This window comes from Oncorhynchus keta, chromosome 13, assembly GCF_023373465.1.
Source record: "Oncorhynchus keta strain PuntledgeMale-10-30-2019 chromosome 13, Oket_V2, whole genome shotgun sequence".
NCBI classification, from domain to species: Eukaryota; Metazoa; Chordata; class Actinopteri; order Salmoniformes; family Salmonidae; genus Oncorhynchus; species Oncorhynchus keta.
The window spans coordinates 32,709,104-32,725,470 of record NC_068433.1 but is presented as its reverse complement, the minus strand read 5'-3'; the positions used below and the strand labels follow the sequence as shown (position 1 = coordinate 32,725,470).

The following is a 16,367-nucleotide window of genomic DNA, read 5'->3' as shown; positions in this document are numbered from 1 at the left end:
TGTGTGTGTGTGTTTATCATGTCCCTGCTGTCCTCTCCTTCTCCACAGGGACAAGGTCAACTCCTGTCCTTCTTCTATTCTCCTTTACCACACACACACACACACAGAAACACACACAGGAAAGACACACACACACACACACACACACACACACACACACACACACACACACACACACACACACACACACACACACACACACACACACACACACACACACACACACACACACACACACACACACACATTTCTCCTGTCCTCCTGTACCCAGCACATGTATCACTTACATGACCAAGGCTTTTGTACCCAAATTGGTTGCTCACTGTGCTGTTGTTCCAGACCGACACAGTTGTTCCAGACCGACACAGTTGTTCCAGACCGACACAGTTGTTCCAGACCGACACAGTTGTTCCAGACCGACACAGTTGTTCCAGACCGACACAGTTGTTCCTGACAGGTGATGGCCACAGTATAAAGAATGAAATATAACTGTTTTTATGTGGGTCAAGTTATTGCACAATCATCAATAATCCCTGTAGTACTGTATAAACAGGCACAGCAGGAAAAGTATTGGAGACAGAGATACAAATATTTCAGCTAAGAGTCATCAGTTTGTTTGCTCTTTCATTAATCTGTTTTAGATTAGAACATTCTAACAGTTCCGTTCCAGAATCTCTCAGTTCAGTAAGGGTTGACTTGTCAGCCGTTTGTGATTGATCGCATAATCCAAAGGGTGTATTTATTCCCGGCTGGGTTGAGGATTGGAAAGCTTCTGAGAGACATGTTGGTCAGGTTGGAGAGAAAGGTGTCTGTGTTCTTTGCTGGGTTGCAGAATGAGAAAGCTTGGTTGGTGACAAGGCAGACGGTTTTAGGCCTAGTGGCACCAGCAGTAACTTGAGCAGCGTAACTGGGAGCCCCATAGACGCCAGCCAGATGTGATGCTTGGCATCTGGAGAGGGTTTACTATGACAGAGATGGAGAGGACCCTTGGGAGGCCTGAACACAAACACAGGCATTTTGTTTACCGCCCCAACAGATCCATAGACGACGCAATCTTAATTGCACTCCACACTTCCCTCACCCACCTAGATAAGAGGAATAGCTATGTGAGAATGCTGGTCATTGACTACAGCTCAGCGTTCAACAACCTTGTCCCCTCCAAGCTCGTCACCCAGTTTAGGATCCTGGGACAGAACACTTCCATCTGCAACTGGATCCGAGACTGAAACATGATGGGCCAACCCCAGATAGTGAGGGTAGGTATAACATCACCTCTGTTACGCTGATCCTTAAAATGGGGTTTGTGCTTAGTCCCTGCCTGTACTCCCTGTTCAACCTCGACTGCGTGGCCACACAGGACTCCAACACCATCATCGAGTTTGCTGATGACACGGAAGAAGATGAGACTACAGGGAGGAGGTCAGTGTCTGTGTGGTGCCGGGAAAACAACTTCTCCCTAAAATATTATTTTGAGACAACAGGAGTCATGGAACCTGGTGGAATCTGGCCACTCCAGAGGTCAATTCTAAAGGTCAAAGGTAATATATTTTTGTTTTGTTTAATCTGCTGCTCACTCAGTTTAGCTGCACTGCTGACACACACACACACGCAGACACATATACACGCACACACACACACACACACACACACACACACACACACACACTGCTGACGGTGACTTTCCAACTCCACCCCAGCGCTTCGACTCAAAGCATCTGAACATGGGAATGGGAAGTTGGGGGCTAGAGTTTTCCAGAAAATATTTTTTGGGTGGCCTCCAAAAGCTTTGTGCAAGAAAATAAAAATTCCCTGCTGCTGCTCTTTTTGACTGCTGCAGTAATCGACAGCATCTTGTTTTTTGCCCCAAAAATGTTTTCAAGTTCATTCAGGAAAATGTATGTATTAGGATTAACCATTTATAAAATAATTAACGACGGATTGTGTTGGTCTTGGGGATCACGCACTCTCCATTAGTGATGCTCCTTGCAAGATGTATGCATTGACCCTGTGAGACCCAAGCATAGATCCAAATGAAGAAAAACATTTTTAACTTCAGAAATACTTGTAATAGGTGTCACGTTCTGACCTTAGTTCCTTTTTTATGTCTTTATTTTAGTTGGTCAGGGCGTGAGTTGGAGTGGGCATTCTATGTTGTTTTTCTATGTTTTGTTCTGTTATATTTCTATGTGTTTGGCCTAGTATGGTTCTCAATCAGTGACAGGTGTCAGTCGTTGTCTATGATTGGGAGCCATATTTAGGTAGCCAGTTTTCTATTGTGTTTTGTGGGTGGTTGTATCCTGTGTTAGTGTTTGCACCATTACGGGACTGGGTCGGTCGGTCGGTCGGTCGGTCGGTCGGTCGGTCGGTCGGTCGGTCGGTCGGTCGGTCGGTCGGTCGGTCGGTCGGTCGGTCGGTCGTACTTTTGTTATTTTGTTCAGTGTTTGGTTGATTTATTAAATATATCATTAAGGACACTTACCACGCTGCACATTGGTCTGATCCTTGCTACTCCTTCTCTGAAGAAGAGGGATTCCATTACAATAGGCCTCTGTAATAGGCCTCTGTTTATAAAAAATAAAAATGTATTTGACAATTTGTAGAACAATTTCTGGAAATGTTGCAAAAATTAAACATTGGGCTTCAATTTGACCTTTATTGAACTAGGCAAGTCAATCAAGAACAAATTCTTATTTTCAATGAAGGCCTACAAACAGTGGGTTAATTGCCTGTTCAGGAGCAGAACGACAGATTTATACCTTGTCAGCTCGGGGAATTGAAGTTGCGACCTTTCGGGTACTAGTCCAACACTTACCACTAGGCTACCCTGCCGCCCCAATATGACACATCTGTGGTAAGAAAACAGTTATTCTATTAACATCATCTCAAAATGGTGCAAAAGCATTTACATGTAATGGAAAATAGTGTCTAATGGTATATAAAGCTGAAATGAAGTCCTAATTTGATTAAATAGGCCCCCAAATAAATATGTACAATGCATCCGGAAAGTATTCAGACCCCTTATTCTAAAATGGATTAAATATTTTTTCCCCCTCATCAATCTACACACAATACCCCATAAAGACAAAGCAAAAACAGGTTTTTTGACATTTTTGCAAATGTGTTAAACATTTAAAAAACAAGTTCAATCTTGGTTTCATCAGAGTTCAATCATGGTTTCATTGTTTCTCATGGTCTGAGAGTCCTTTAGGTGCCTTTTGGCAAACTCCACGCGGGATGTCATGTGCCTTTTACTGAGGAGAGGCTTCCGTCTGGCCACTCCACCATAAAGGCCTGATTGGTGTACATATTACCTCAATTACCTCGACACCGGTGCCCCCACACGTTGACTCTGTACCGGTACCTCCTGTATATAGCCCCGCTATTGTTTAATATACTGCTACTCTTTAATGATGTTGTTGTATTCGGGCGCATGTGACAAATACAATTTGATTTGATTTGGTGGAGTGCTGCAGAGATGGTTGTCCTTCTGAAGCTCTCTCAGAGTGGTGTAAAGTCCTTAAGTAAAGATATTTGGGGGGGTATCTGTACTTTCCTTTCTATTTACATTTTTGACAACTTTTACTTTTACTTCACTACATTCCTAAAGAAAATAATGTATTTTTTACTCCATACATTTCCCCTGACACCCAAAAGTACTCGTTACATTTTGACAGGAAAATGGTCCAATTCACGCACCAAGAATATATCCTTGTTCAACCCTACTACCTCTGATCCGGCGGACTCACTAAACACAAATGCTTTGTTTTTAAATTAATGTCTGAGTGTTGGAGTGTGCCCCTGGCTATCCGTAAATCAAATTAAAAACAAGAAAATTGTGCCGTCTTTGCCTAATATAAGGAATTTGACAATGATTCATAGTTTTACTTTTGAAGTATATTTGAGCAATTCCATTTACTTTTTATACATAAGTAAATGTAAAACCAATTATTCTTAAAAATATATATATATATTTTACCTTTATTTAACTAGGCAAGTCAAGTTTGTTCCAAAATGTTTTGCCTGGGAAGCATGCGGGAGCTTCTTGTCAATCTCACTCAGATATCATATTAACATGGCATAATAAGTCATGGCAAAATGGATAGAACTGCAGGAAATTAGCTGTAAAAATGAAGAAAAACTATTTCTCTGCCCAACGTCAAAATTAGTAGAATTGCATGAAATGTGTTATACATTTTTTTTTAATCCTCTCCACCCAATGACAAAATGTTTAGAATGGCAGAAAACTTGCTTTAAAATTGCAACATTTTCTCTATGCCCCATGGCAAATGTGTAGAATTGCAGAAAATTGAGGGACAGATGAACATTTACTGGAGGGGCTGGTCCAACTCAAGGTGTCATAAAAAATACCCTCCCTTCCCTAATGTTAGAAATATTTTCACATGACCCCCCTAGTAAATTTCCATCTGTCCCCCTTGAATTAACTCAAAATAATGTTACGATCACAAATAACAACAACCGCAGCGACGCTGTGTTTGTAAACGTGGATATTGACTTTGACACTTCATCATGCATTTGTGACACAGCAGATGCCACGCAGGGCTATAGGCCAGAAGGTTGTGGGGTTGCCGACCACCACAGAGGAGCTCACTCTCCCTGCCTGTTTCAGAGACGGCTGCAGACAATGGTCAGCTAAGGGGAAATCAAATTTTCTAAATTTTGATGCCATATTTATAATTATATAAAACATATGCAACACATTTTTCACCAACAGGTTTCTGTGCCAATGCACCACACAACCAATAAACAAAGCATACCGACTTCAGGCACTTCAATAGCATGGTTTGCATTTTCAACACAACAATAATAGACTATGTCAATCTCAACATACAGAAAATACATCCCTCCCTACCTTGTAGGTTTACCCAGTACAGAAGGCTTGGCTTGACAGTCTCCGAATGTCATTAAACGATTTGGTGTTTTGTTGAAGATATATCTTGCCATTCATTAATTGACCACTGCACAGTTTGGATTGATAGATTTTATTTGTCAGTAAAAACATTTTTTTTTAAAATGTTTTAAAGTGACTGGGATTGCCCAATAAAGTTGAGAATTTATTTCCATCGTGGTTCCTATTTTTTACGTAAATACATATACAATTACTACAGAGATAGAGATGAAAAAATGCTATGAGTTTGATGGGTGAGTTTAAGTACAATTCTTACAAGCTTGTTTGGCTGGTAGCTTATTATTTAGATGTTTTGGGGCTGCTGGTGAACCATGATGTTTTGGGGCTGCTGGTGAGCCATGATGTTTTGGGGCTGCTGGTGAGCCATGATGTTTTGGGGCTGCTGGTGAGCCATGATGTTTTGGGGCTGCTGGTGAGCCATGATGTTTTGGGGCTGCTGGTGAACCATGATGTTTTGGGGCTGCTGGTGAGCCATGATGTTTTGGGGCTGCTGGTGAGCCATGATGTTTTGGGGCTGCTGGTGAGCCATGATGTTTTGGGGCTGCTGGTGAGCCATGATGTTTTGGGGCTGCTGGTGAACCATGATGTTTTGGGGCTGCTGGTGAGCCATGATGTGCAGACATGATCAAAGTGACTGGACCAGAGCACTAGCTAGGTTTCCACCTAATTGGTGACACATTGTAGTGAGCCTGTGGATCAGAAATACTCCCTTTGAAGAAGTTTCCTCTCAATATTGGCTAAACGACACACATTTCCATCCTTAAAAACAGCCTATAACAAATGACAAAAACACTATTCCTTCGATGTGTAGCATATGCAAAACGTTATAGCCAATTTTTTTTTTTTTTTTTTTTTTTTTTTTTTTAGGCTACTTTTCCAAAACAACAATTGTCCACCTCACGGTTCAGCTGTCAGAGATTTGATCACAAACTGTATCAGAGCATTGCATGCATAGGCCTATAGGCTTAGGTGTCCACAGTGTGATATTAACATTTGAATAAATACATATAGCCTGTATAAAGGAAGAGAAGCTTAGGCCTAACCCCAGAGAGATAGGGATATGCCAGTGGCATGCTACCACACCGACATGCATTTCTTTATGTCAGATGGCCACTGCGGCTGTCATACAGATGTCGACGTATAGAAGGAGGCTAATTTGTTACATCTTCAGTCAGAATATTGTGTATAAAGATCAGCAGTATAATGTTAGATTATGGGAGTAAATCTGGTCGGCCTTCCTCACCTCAAGCTCAACGGTCAGTTGCAGTGCCGGGGCACACTGCCTTTAGATCATAGGCCTGTAGTAGCTAAAGCTTATGTGAGCGGAGCAAGTATTTTTTTAGGTTGCTCTACAGCGGAAAGGTAGAATAAACGAGGCAGGTTTTCTTACATTGAACAAAGTTTTTTGTTGAGGAATGTTTTTCTTCTCAAACAATCCTTAACACAGAGTCAAGGATGATCTCACAAGGACAACACAAATCTTCTTCTTTACAGGTATAAGGAACACAATGTCTCCCCCACTGCCGGTTCTCTCCTCTCTCTCGTAGGGGGGAGAAAATAGGTGATTAGTACCGTCAGCTGTGCTTAACTGCCTCTGATCACCTTGACTCACATGCCAAGCTGGGCTACTATACGTGGGACCAGCCTGCCCCCTGGTGGTCCTTCCACATACCTCACCCCTCAGGACTGGACCTGAGGGTCGGGCGAGGGCCCACTTAATGGTTAGGGCCTCTTTCTCTATGGTAGCATATCTATGTTCCCAATCACAGAACTTCCTGCTTATGAAGAGAATAGGCCTCTCTGCTTCACCTTCACCCAGAGCTTGGACGGCCGTGAGCTCTGTATCTGAGGCGTCTACCTGCACAATGAACTCTTGGGAGAAGTCGGGAGCCTGCAGGACGGGATCAAAGCACAGGCTGGAAGGCGTCTTTCGTCTCTTCCTTCCACGCTATACGGGTAGGCAGATTTTTCTTTATGAAATCTTTGAGGGGGTGGCAATGGTTGCATATCCAGGGATGAAACTGCGATAATATCCCGTTATTCCCAAGAAGGGTCGGACGTCCCGCTTCTTTTGGGGCCGAGGCCAATCCCGAATTGACCTGGTTCTGCCTGTGGACATATTTTTTTCGTTCCCCACAGTGCATCCCAGGTATTGCGCTTCAGACAGACTCAGGCACCATTTTATGGGATTGACTGCCAGCCCTGTAGCATCCAAGCCCACAAGCACTGCCCGCAGTGACTATCCCAGTCCTTGCAGTGGATGACCACATCGTCTATATACGCTGCTGCGTACTCTTGATGGGGCAGTATAATGGCATCCATGAGGCGTTGGAAAGTAGCCGCAGTGAAGGGCATCCTCACATACTGAAAAAGCCCCTCCTGTGTGGCGAAGGCAGTCTTTCTGCGGTCCTCCGGAGCCACCGGCACTTGCCAATATCCCTTCATCAGATCCAGGGTGGTGATAAACTTGGCCCTTCCCAAGCACTCCAAGAGTCCATCCACTTGGGGCATGGGATAACGCGTCGAATGTAGAGATGGCGTTTATTCCCCTAAAGTCGTAGCAGAGCCTCATACTACCATCAGGTTTGGGGACCAGGACTATGGAACTGGACCACTCACTCGTAGATGGCTCGATCACTCTCATCCTCAGCATCTCCCATACCTCATTCTTAGCGATGACTCGGCAGGCCTCAGGAATCCAGAAAGGCCAGATATGCACCTTCTTGCCTGGTTCGGTGTGGATATGGTGAAACAGGACATCTGTTTGTACTGGGAATGGAGAGAATACATTGCCGAATTACATAATCAGCGTGTCTAGCTGCCTCGACTGCTCCTGCAGGAGAGTTCGGCCATGGCATACCTGTAGCGGGGCCTCCTCTTTTTCCTTGTCCTCCACTGCCATCAAAGCCACTCTCTTGTACTTCTTCAGCAGGTTGATCTGATAGAGTTGGACCTCTTTCCTCCTGTCAAGTTGCTTGATGTGGTAATTGACCGGTGAGACTCTCTCCGTTACCTCGTAGGGCCCCCTCCACTGTGCCAGCAATTGGTATTCGGCCATGGGCACGAGTACCATAACTTTCTCTCTCACGGTGAACTCCCTGGGTGTCGTTGACTTATTGTAGGTACGACCTTGAGTCTGTTGCTCCTTTCCTATGGGCCAGAATGCCGACAGTCGGTCCCGCATCAGGATAACATGTCGACCGGCGAGGGGTCCCATGAGGTCCATAGCTATGCATTCGAAGCAGGTCTCTATAATGGGAAGAGGAATCAAAGGATTACGCAGGTGTGGCCATGGGGCCATACGCTGACGTTGATCACACATCCTACAATACCTGGCCACATCTCAGGTGACACGGGGCCAATAGAACCTCTGCATGATTCTGTCAATCATTTTGTCCCGTGCCAGGCGTCTTCCTAGGACATGGGAATGGGCTAGCTGTAGGACAGTATCCCTGTACTGTATGGTCTACGCACCATTCGTAATTCCTGTTTTCCCCCTCTTAGTTGAACGACCCAATACAAGAGCATGCCTGACTGCATAGTAGGGAAGAGAGGGTTCACCTGACCCATCGACATTTCTCCTGTTGATCACCTTCACCTTCCTCGTGGCGTCCCGTAGGTCTGGGTCTCGATGCTGAGCTGTGGAGAACTGTCCCTTTAATTCTTGGGGCAAGTCGACCTCTGTAGAGGGGTGTGGAAGTTGTTCCCCATCCCCATTGGGGGGTGCCCGAGGATAATCCCTTCCATGTTCCCTTCTCTGACTGGGCGTCAAACACATCCCGTAGCCTATGGTCGCGCCTTCCTTCCTCCGTCATGTACAACACTTCGCAGGTGTTTTCATCTGAGGTTTCCTGGAATAGCTGTCGGAGGCGTTGGGTCAGTATTTCCTCCGCTGCTCCAGAGGTCGAGGCCGAGGCTTCGAGTTTCCTCGGGCTTGGACTTGGGTTTTTTCTTTCTCTGCTTTCCTGCCCCCCTGTGGTGGGCCGGACCTCGGCGTGTGATAGAGAGACCTGGTCCCCTTTGTTCGGTCCGTAAAGAAGTCTGCCGAAGCTCCTTATACAGAGGACAGTCTCTCCCGATCAATAATGGCACCTTCAGCTGGGGTACTTTCCCTGCCCTGACTGTACACCTTCCTTTCGGGGTGAGAATGGACAGACTCACGGTGGGTAGTAGGGTTGCTGTGGTCACCATCTGCTCCTCCACTGACATAACCATACTTACTGAGTCGAGAATGGCTACCACGTCTCGTCCTTCTATTCAAACATGAATTACATTTACATTACATTTAAGTCATTTAGCAGACGCTCTTATCCAGAGCGACTTACAAATTGGTGCATTCACCTTATGACATCCAGTGGAACAGCCACTTTACAATAGTGCATCTAAATCTTTTAAGGGGGGGGGGGGGTGAGAAGGATTACTTTATCCTATCCTAGGTATTCCTTAAAGAGGTGGGGTTTCAGGTGTCTCCGGAAGGTGGTGATTGACTCCGCTGTCATGAATCTCTGGGGCTGGGGCTATTTCTGCTAACCAACAGGGGCAATCCTGCCCTCTCGAACAGGGATGTGTGGGGATGGGCAGCGATGACTCGGTGGCCATGGACTCGTCCTTTCTGGGACCTTGTGGGGCGTAATGATCCGGAGACTGGAAATTACAGCACCAACACTGTTGTGTGGGTGAGGACTTCTCTTCACATCCAGAGCGGGTTCGGTCGTGCCGGGGTTCATCGGGGAAAGGTCTTGGCAGAGTCCTTCCTGTCCTCTTTGTCCCCTTTTAACAACACCCATGTAGATCGGTACGTTTCCACTTGCCTGGGCTATGTCGTCTGCGACGAGGGGTTTGTTTGCCCCACAACCCTTTTCAAGTCCATGGGTATTTCCCTTAAAATCTTGTCCACTACGAGACAACATGTCCTACTCCCTTTCCGGGATCCAGCGACTGTTTTGTTAGTCATACGAGTGCGAAGATCTGGGCCCGCACGGGTTCTTCGGCCATATTGGTCCATTGATAGAGCCGTGAAGTGCTATCTCGGGCGGTCAGCTGGTACCGGGACAGAATCTCGTTTTTTAGTCACCCATAGTCAGCAGCGTCGTGGGGTTCCAGGTCACAGTAGGCTTCCTGGGCTATCCCGGGTCAAAAGAGGGGCTAACGCGCTCGCCCATTCTGTTGGGGGCCACTCTTCCAAGGTGGCCGTCCTTTCGAAAGGCATGATAAAAACCTCAATATCATCCTCCTTTGAGAGGCAAAACAAAAGTTTGATAACCCTCCCCTATCTTGGACTACCCCTCCCCCAAGTACATTTCAATCTTTCCCTAACTTTAATACGTGTCCATCAATATGTGATTGTAGCCCAATGTTGCGTTCTTGTGACACTTACAAAACTACCTCTAGCTCTGGCTCAGATGGTTTGTTTCTCGTTTTTAGTTGCTCTACATAATCACACTATCATCTTAGAGAATACAGGAAACATATTTTAAGTCACGTACTTGCGCGTATGGTTTAAATCATATGCTTGTTTAGGGGACCAGTGTGGTCTCAGATGGGTGTACAGTTTTCTAATGTTTCAGAGGCTACTGATTCCACAATAATCATACTGACACAGAACAAATACTCCTAAGAGGTACATCTGGGTCTACGGACCAGTACGACCAGTGCGGGGGACCAGTATGAAAAAAGTATTAAAATGTACTCACCAAGTCGTTCTGAATAAGAGCGTCTGCTAAGTGACTAGAATGTAAATGTAAAACTTGAATGAGATGCATTATGTAGTGTGCGCCATGAGTTTTGAGTTTAGGACCTGTACAGGATGCGGTTTAAGAAACGTTTCTTCTTTACAATGTTGGTTTTCACGGGGTTAATTCGGTGGTTTTCAAACGTATCCTCTGGGACCCCCGGACGTTTCACATTTTTGTTGTATCCCTGAACTACAGCTCAGTCGAATCATATGTCAGTCTCCAAAAACACTCTCCATCCTGAACCAACTGGTTTCACTTCATTTGCATGAACTGTTTTCGTTACATTTATTTGACAGGGATAAGGCATATCGATCAACATTTCTGTAAATGTGCCAGATTTAGCCAGATAGCTAAATCTGCTAAAAACAGGTCATTTTTTCATAAAATAATACTATATGTTCTGAATGACTTGCCTGGTTAAATAAAAGGTTTAATAGTATCAGTTTAATTGCGCTTATCATGAGTGATTTAAAGTGGGTGGTTGGATATTTTCTTACCCAACATGCACCTGGTTATAATTGTGCAATCATCCACAGATAATTGAACCAAGGAAGGAGTGAAAGAAACTTGAACACGCTTCCAAGTGAGTTATTTACACAGTATAATACAGTCCAACATCCAGAGAGTGCAGAAACATCTAGAAATACCTATTATCCTATTTCTCCTGAGGTAGATCTCCCTGGGATTCTCTTTTCTGTGCTGAGGGGGAATAACGCCAGGAGTAGAGGATGAGAGTTTGAGAAGTGAAGTACTGATGTAGAGGAAAGAGAGTGAGAGGATAAGGGCAGGGAGAAATGAGAGGGAGGGGAGAATGGCAGATAAGAGAGAAGTACGTGATAGAGAGAAAAAAAAGAGAGGGAGAGGGGAGAAAAGCAGAGAGAAAGGAGAGGGAGGAGGAGATAGTGAAAATCACTCATTAAATCAAGCCAGGACAGCTTAGTTAGTTCACAGACTTATCCCCCCCTCCTTTCCGTTCATCCCCTGTTCATCTTACATCCCACTTCCCCCCTCCCTTCCTCTCATTCTCTCCCTGTCAGTTCTCTCCCCTGCATCTCTCCTGTTTCCAACCCTTTCATCCACGCTTATTTCCTCCTCTTTCCCTTATATCCCCCTTCTCCCCTCCCCTCACAGAGAATAAAGAGAGGGAGAGGAGAAGAGCAGAACAGAGAAGTACATGATAGAGAGAAAAGAAAGGGAGAGGGGAGAAGGGGAGAAGACCAGAAAGAAGTATGTGATAGAGAGAAAGGGTGGGAGAGAGGAGAAGACCAGAGAGAAGTACGTGATAGAGAGAAAAGATAGAGAGAGAGAGAAGAAAGAGAAGGTTAGAGAGAAAAAAGAGGAGAAGACCAGAGAGAAGTACGTGATAGAGAGAAAAGATAGAGAGAAAAGAGAGGAGAAGACCAGAACAGAGAAGTACATGATAGAGAGAAAAGAGTGGGAAAGAGGAGAAGACCAGAAAGAAGTATGTGATAGAGAGAAAGAGTGGGAGAGAGAAGAAGACCAGAGAGAAGTACGTGATAGAGAGAAAAGATAGAGAGAGAGGAGAAGACCAGAGAGAAGTACATAATAGAGAGAAAAAAAGAGGGAGAGGGGAGAAGACAGAGAGAAGTACATGATAGAGAGAAAAGGGTGGGAGAGAGGAGAAGACCAGAGAGAAGTATGTGATAGAGAGAAAAGAGAGGGAGAGAGGAGAAGTCCAGAGAGAAGTACATGATAGAGAGAAAAGAGTGGGAGAGAGAAGAAGACCAGAGAGAAGTACGTGATAGAGAGAAAAGAGAGGGAGAGAGAAGAAGACCAGAGAGAAGTACGTGATAGAGAGAAAAGAGTGGGAGAGAGAAGAAGACCAGAGAGAAGTACGTGATAGAGAGAAAAGAGTGGGAGAGAGGAGAAGACCAGAGAGAAGTATGTGATAGAGAGAAAAGAGAGGGAGAGAGGAGAAGACCAGAGAGAAGTATGTGATAGAGAGAAAAGAGTGGGAGAGAGGAGAAGACCAGAGAGAAGTACGTGATAGAGAGAAAAGAGTGGGAGAGAGGAGAAGACCAGAGAGAAGTACGTGATAGAGAGAAAAGAGAGGGAGAGAGGAGAAGACCAGAGAGAAGTACATGATAGAGAGAAAAGATTGGGAGAGGGGAGAAGAGCAGAGAGGGAGGAGGAGATAGTGAAAATCACTCATTAAATCAAGCCAGGACAGCTTAGTTAGTTCACAGACTTATCCCCCCCTCCTTCCCTTTCATCCCCTGTTCATCTTATGTCTCACTTCCCCACTTCCCCCCCTCCCTTCCTCTCATTCTCTCCCTTTCAGTTCTCTCCCCTGCATCTCTCCCGTTTCCAACCCTTTCATCCACGCTTATTTCCTCCTCTTTCCCTTCTATCCCCCTTCTCCCCTCCCCTCACAGATTCAGCCCCCACCCCCCTCCATCCCAGTGTTTACGTGAAGTGATCTCTTGGCAGCGAGACTCAGCTCACTGATTTACACCAGCAGATGGAGGGAGCAGATCTCTCTCTCTCTCCTTCTGTTGCTCGCTGTGTCTTGCTCTCCTTACACCGAGTGTGTTCCCTCATGCCCCATTTGGACTGGGCACACTAACCCGGTCTGCGTCTCTGCTGTGAGTGTGTGAGTTTGAGTGTGAGCGTGAGAAGTAGCTGTGCAGACTACAGGACTTAGCTGAGTGGACTCACTCAGCTCCATAAAGGGCTTTATTCATCTACAGCTGACTATCTACGTACAGGTATAGATTGTTTTTTTACATTTTTTATTATACCTTTATTATACCAGGAAAGTCAGTCAGTGTGTGCTTAATGTGCGTTTGTGGTCTCTCTAAGTCTTCAAAAGGTGTGCATTTATTGCTACTGTCTCTAGAACGGTTTGTTAGTCACAAAGTGTGACAATTGTTGAGACTCTCGTTTGCTCTTTGTTGTGTCGAAAAGTTCTGTCCGGTAGCGAGTGTGTTTGTGTTCAATAGGTATTTGTCATCAAAAGGTTTTGTGTGTTTGCTACTGTCTCCACGTCTTGGAGTGTCGAAGAGAATGTGTGCTATGTCTCACGGCTTGCTCTGCCAAGTATTGCATAAAGCTAGATAATGTGTGTGTGTGTGTGTGTGTGTTACAATAGGTTCTCTCAGTCTCCTTAAGTGCTCTGCTCTGGTTGCTGTCATTTATCTGTAAAGTATTCAATCAATCCGCTTGAACAATCTGAATGTGGGCCTTCTGCGAATTTGAGCCTTCTGTGAATTCGTGTTGTCAAGGGTTGCAATTTTATAGTCTGAATTCAATCTGACGTCTTCAACAATAGATTAAACGAACGAAGTAAAATGCACATATGGAAAATGATCTTACTTTGTGCAGAGCAAATACTCCTGCATGTGACTATTTTCACATATAGTCCCCTCTTCAAAATAACCGATCTCTTTAAAGTGAACTCTTGGGTTAAGGAGAAGCAAAATAACTCAGTTCTCCTTGTATTCACACTGCCTTTGAATGAGTACCCCCAACTCTTTTGCCATTTCACTTCACCTATATTTTGTGGTCGGAGTCCTCTTTGCATTCACATTACTATGTTTTCAGAAAGGAACCAAGATCTTTTCCAAAATTTACTCAATGAACTCTGGGTTTTCACAAAGTGCAGGACAAGCCATTCCATCAGATTGTGTTATCAACAGCAAGATATACCTACTTACATGTTGGAAGTTACTATATTGCATTTTGTTAAAAGATGAGACATAATAATTATAATCAGTAGATAAATAGCAGAAGAATACTGCAGATTAAATAATGCTGTAATAGATGAGACCCTAAATGTAGGCTACTGGCCCTTTAAGTGTTAGCATTGCTTTTGTGGTAGCGCTATCTGGAATCTTTGGGTTGTCCCTACCCTAAATCCTAAACTCAACCCCTAGCCTAACCCCAACCTAAACCATAACCCTTACCTAACCTTAACCCTAACGTTAACCCTCACCTTAACCATTTTAAATGTCAACTTCTATGGGGTAACGTGAGAGTTGGGACGTCCCAAGGATTCCAGATAGCAAGGACCTTGATTTTGTACCCTATCTTGTGATTCTCACCAAATATATTGCTGTTGCTGTGGCTTCAAACCCCACAATCGAATAAACAGCTGATGAAGCTCTCTTAGCCTATAGATTTACATATTGCAAACAAATAACCTGAACATCATGTCGGTACAAAACTCATATTTTGGCATTTCTGTGCATCCTTGACAATTGCTAATCAATATCCAAAAACAGCACACGTTTTTTTCCACCCACCTGGACATCATCATCTTCTCTCTTTTGTGGCACCAATGTCAGGGGTTATGGCTGGGAGAACGGTGTGGCAGTAGTCTAGTGTGTACTACGGGAAAAGGGTCAAGCAAAACCTGCTGAGCTTTGCCTTCACATTGCCCCAAACAAAGGGAACCGGACAGCGGAATTCAAGCGAACCAAACTCTCGAGATGATCTCGGTTTGGTTCGCTTCTGGGTCTCTTTTGAGGGCTGTGAGTCCCTTTGGCGTGCTCAAGCAATTAAGCGAACTGCACAGAGTTCACAAGAATTGGCTGAAAGGTACCAAGTGTGAAAACACCCTAAAATTAGTAGAAAATGACTTAAATAGGGATCTTCTCAAGTTAGTAACCTCCATTCATTTTAGTGATCAGATGGTCGCTATAGTATGTTTGTATTTTTTTGGGGGGTAGATCAGCTTTAATAGTGCAGAAAGATTATAGCTTCCATCACTGTAATTGTCTGCATCATTTCCAATCACCCATATATATTTTTTGTAAATAAATATATACATATATATTTTTATATATATTTACCCCTCCCCTAATTGGAGTAAACTAATGGACAACAACACTTAAGAGTTGTACTTTCAACACTTAGAGTTGTACTTTCAGCTTATACATACTATTTCATTTTACAATAGTTATATTTTGTTTGTTTTTAATCTTACCCTTCAGCTACCATCAACCCCTCCCATCTGTCTCATAACACCATCCATTTTTGGCGTTGACTAGGAGGTAGCATAGTGGTTAGAGCCTAGTGGTTAGAATGCCTGCACTTACATGGTATAAATCTGTCGTTCTGCCCCTGAACAAGGCAGTTAACCTACTGTTCCTAGGCTGTCATTGTAAATTAAAATGTGTTCTTAACTGACTTGCCTGGTTAAATAAATAAACATTTGCCATGTATTTTTCAACTGTACTGTTATGTTTCACAAAAGTTCTGAACCTTTCTATGCTCATAGTTTCTATAGATTGTAAATTAAATATTATTGATCGATTGACTATGACTTTTCAAATCACCCAAATAGTGCTATTTGCAGAGTTAGCTCCAGGTAAATGTTGCACTTCTTCAACCATTCCTAGACTGCAATATTTTTGCAATCTATATGGCACAGCTGTCAATTTTTTGGTCCTTAAATGAAACTTGTATACTTTTTTATTTATCACCATTTTCTTCAACCAATTTTGATCTTTAATGCAGGGCCAACAGACAAGTGTATTACATTTTCCCTCTTCCACTTGCCTCTTCAATTTCTGTGGTAATGCTGCAATTAGTTGTTTGTAATTTTGGGTAGAGCAGCTTTTCCATATAGTTCTGTTAACTGCATGTGTGACATAACACCAACAGTCCTATTCATGATATAATTTACAAAGATAACTTTTGAAAACCTTTTTTTAAATAATGTTTTTTATATCAATTAGTAT

General features: G+C 43.9%; 1 protein-coding gene and 1 long non-coding RNA gene across 3 annotated transcripts in view; one reads left to right on the top strand and one right to left on the bottom strand.

Moving 5' to 3' along the window:
• The window catches only part of LOC127906784 (uncharacterized), a 95,984-nt gene extending 89,495 nt beyond the window's left edge, over positions 1-6,489 (bottom strand). The window contains exon 1 of the long non-coding RNA XR_008062841.1: positions 6,318-6,489. This is a non-coding gene — a long non-coding RNA (uncharacterized LOC127906784). The remainder of the gene's footprint in view (positions 1-6,317) is intronic.
• arhgap36 (Rho GTPase activating protein 36) overlaps positions 1-16,367 on the top strand; it is a 95,648-nt gene that overhangs the window by 25,057 nt on the left and 54,224 nt on the right. Inside the window, exon 1 of one of the 2 annotated variants that reach the window (XM_052460017.1) lies at positions 13,062-13,391. The exons of the other annotated variant lie outside the window; for it this stretch is intronic. The gene's annotated coding sequence lies outside the window, so the exon portion shown is untranslated. Of the gene's footprint in view, positions 1-13,061; positions 13,392-16,367 lie in introns of those variants that run through there. 2 annotated transcript variants of the gene reach the window in all.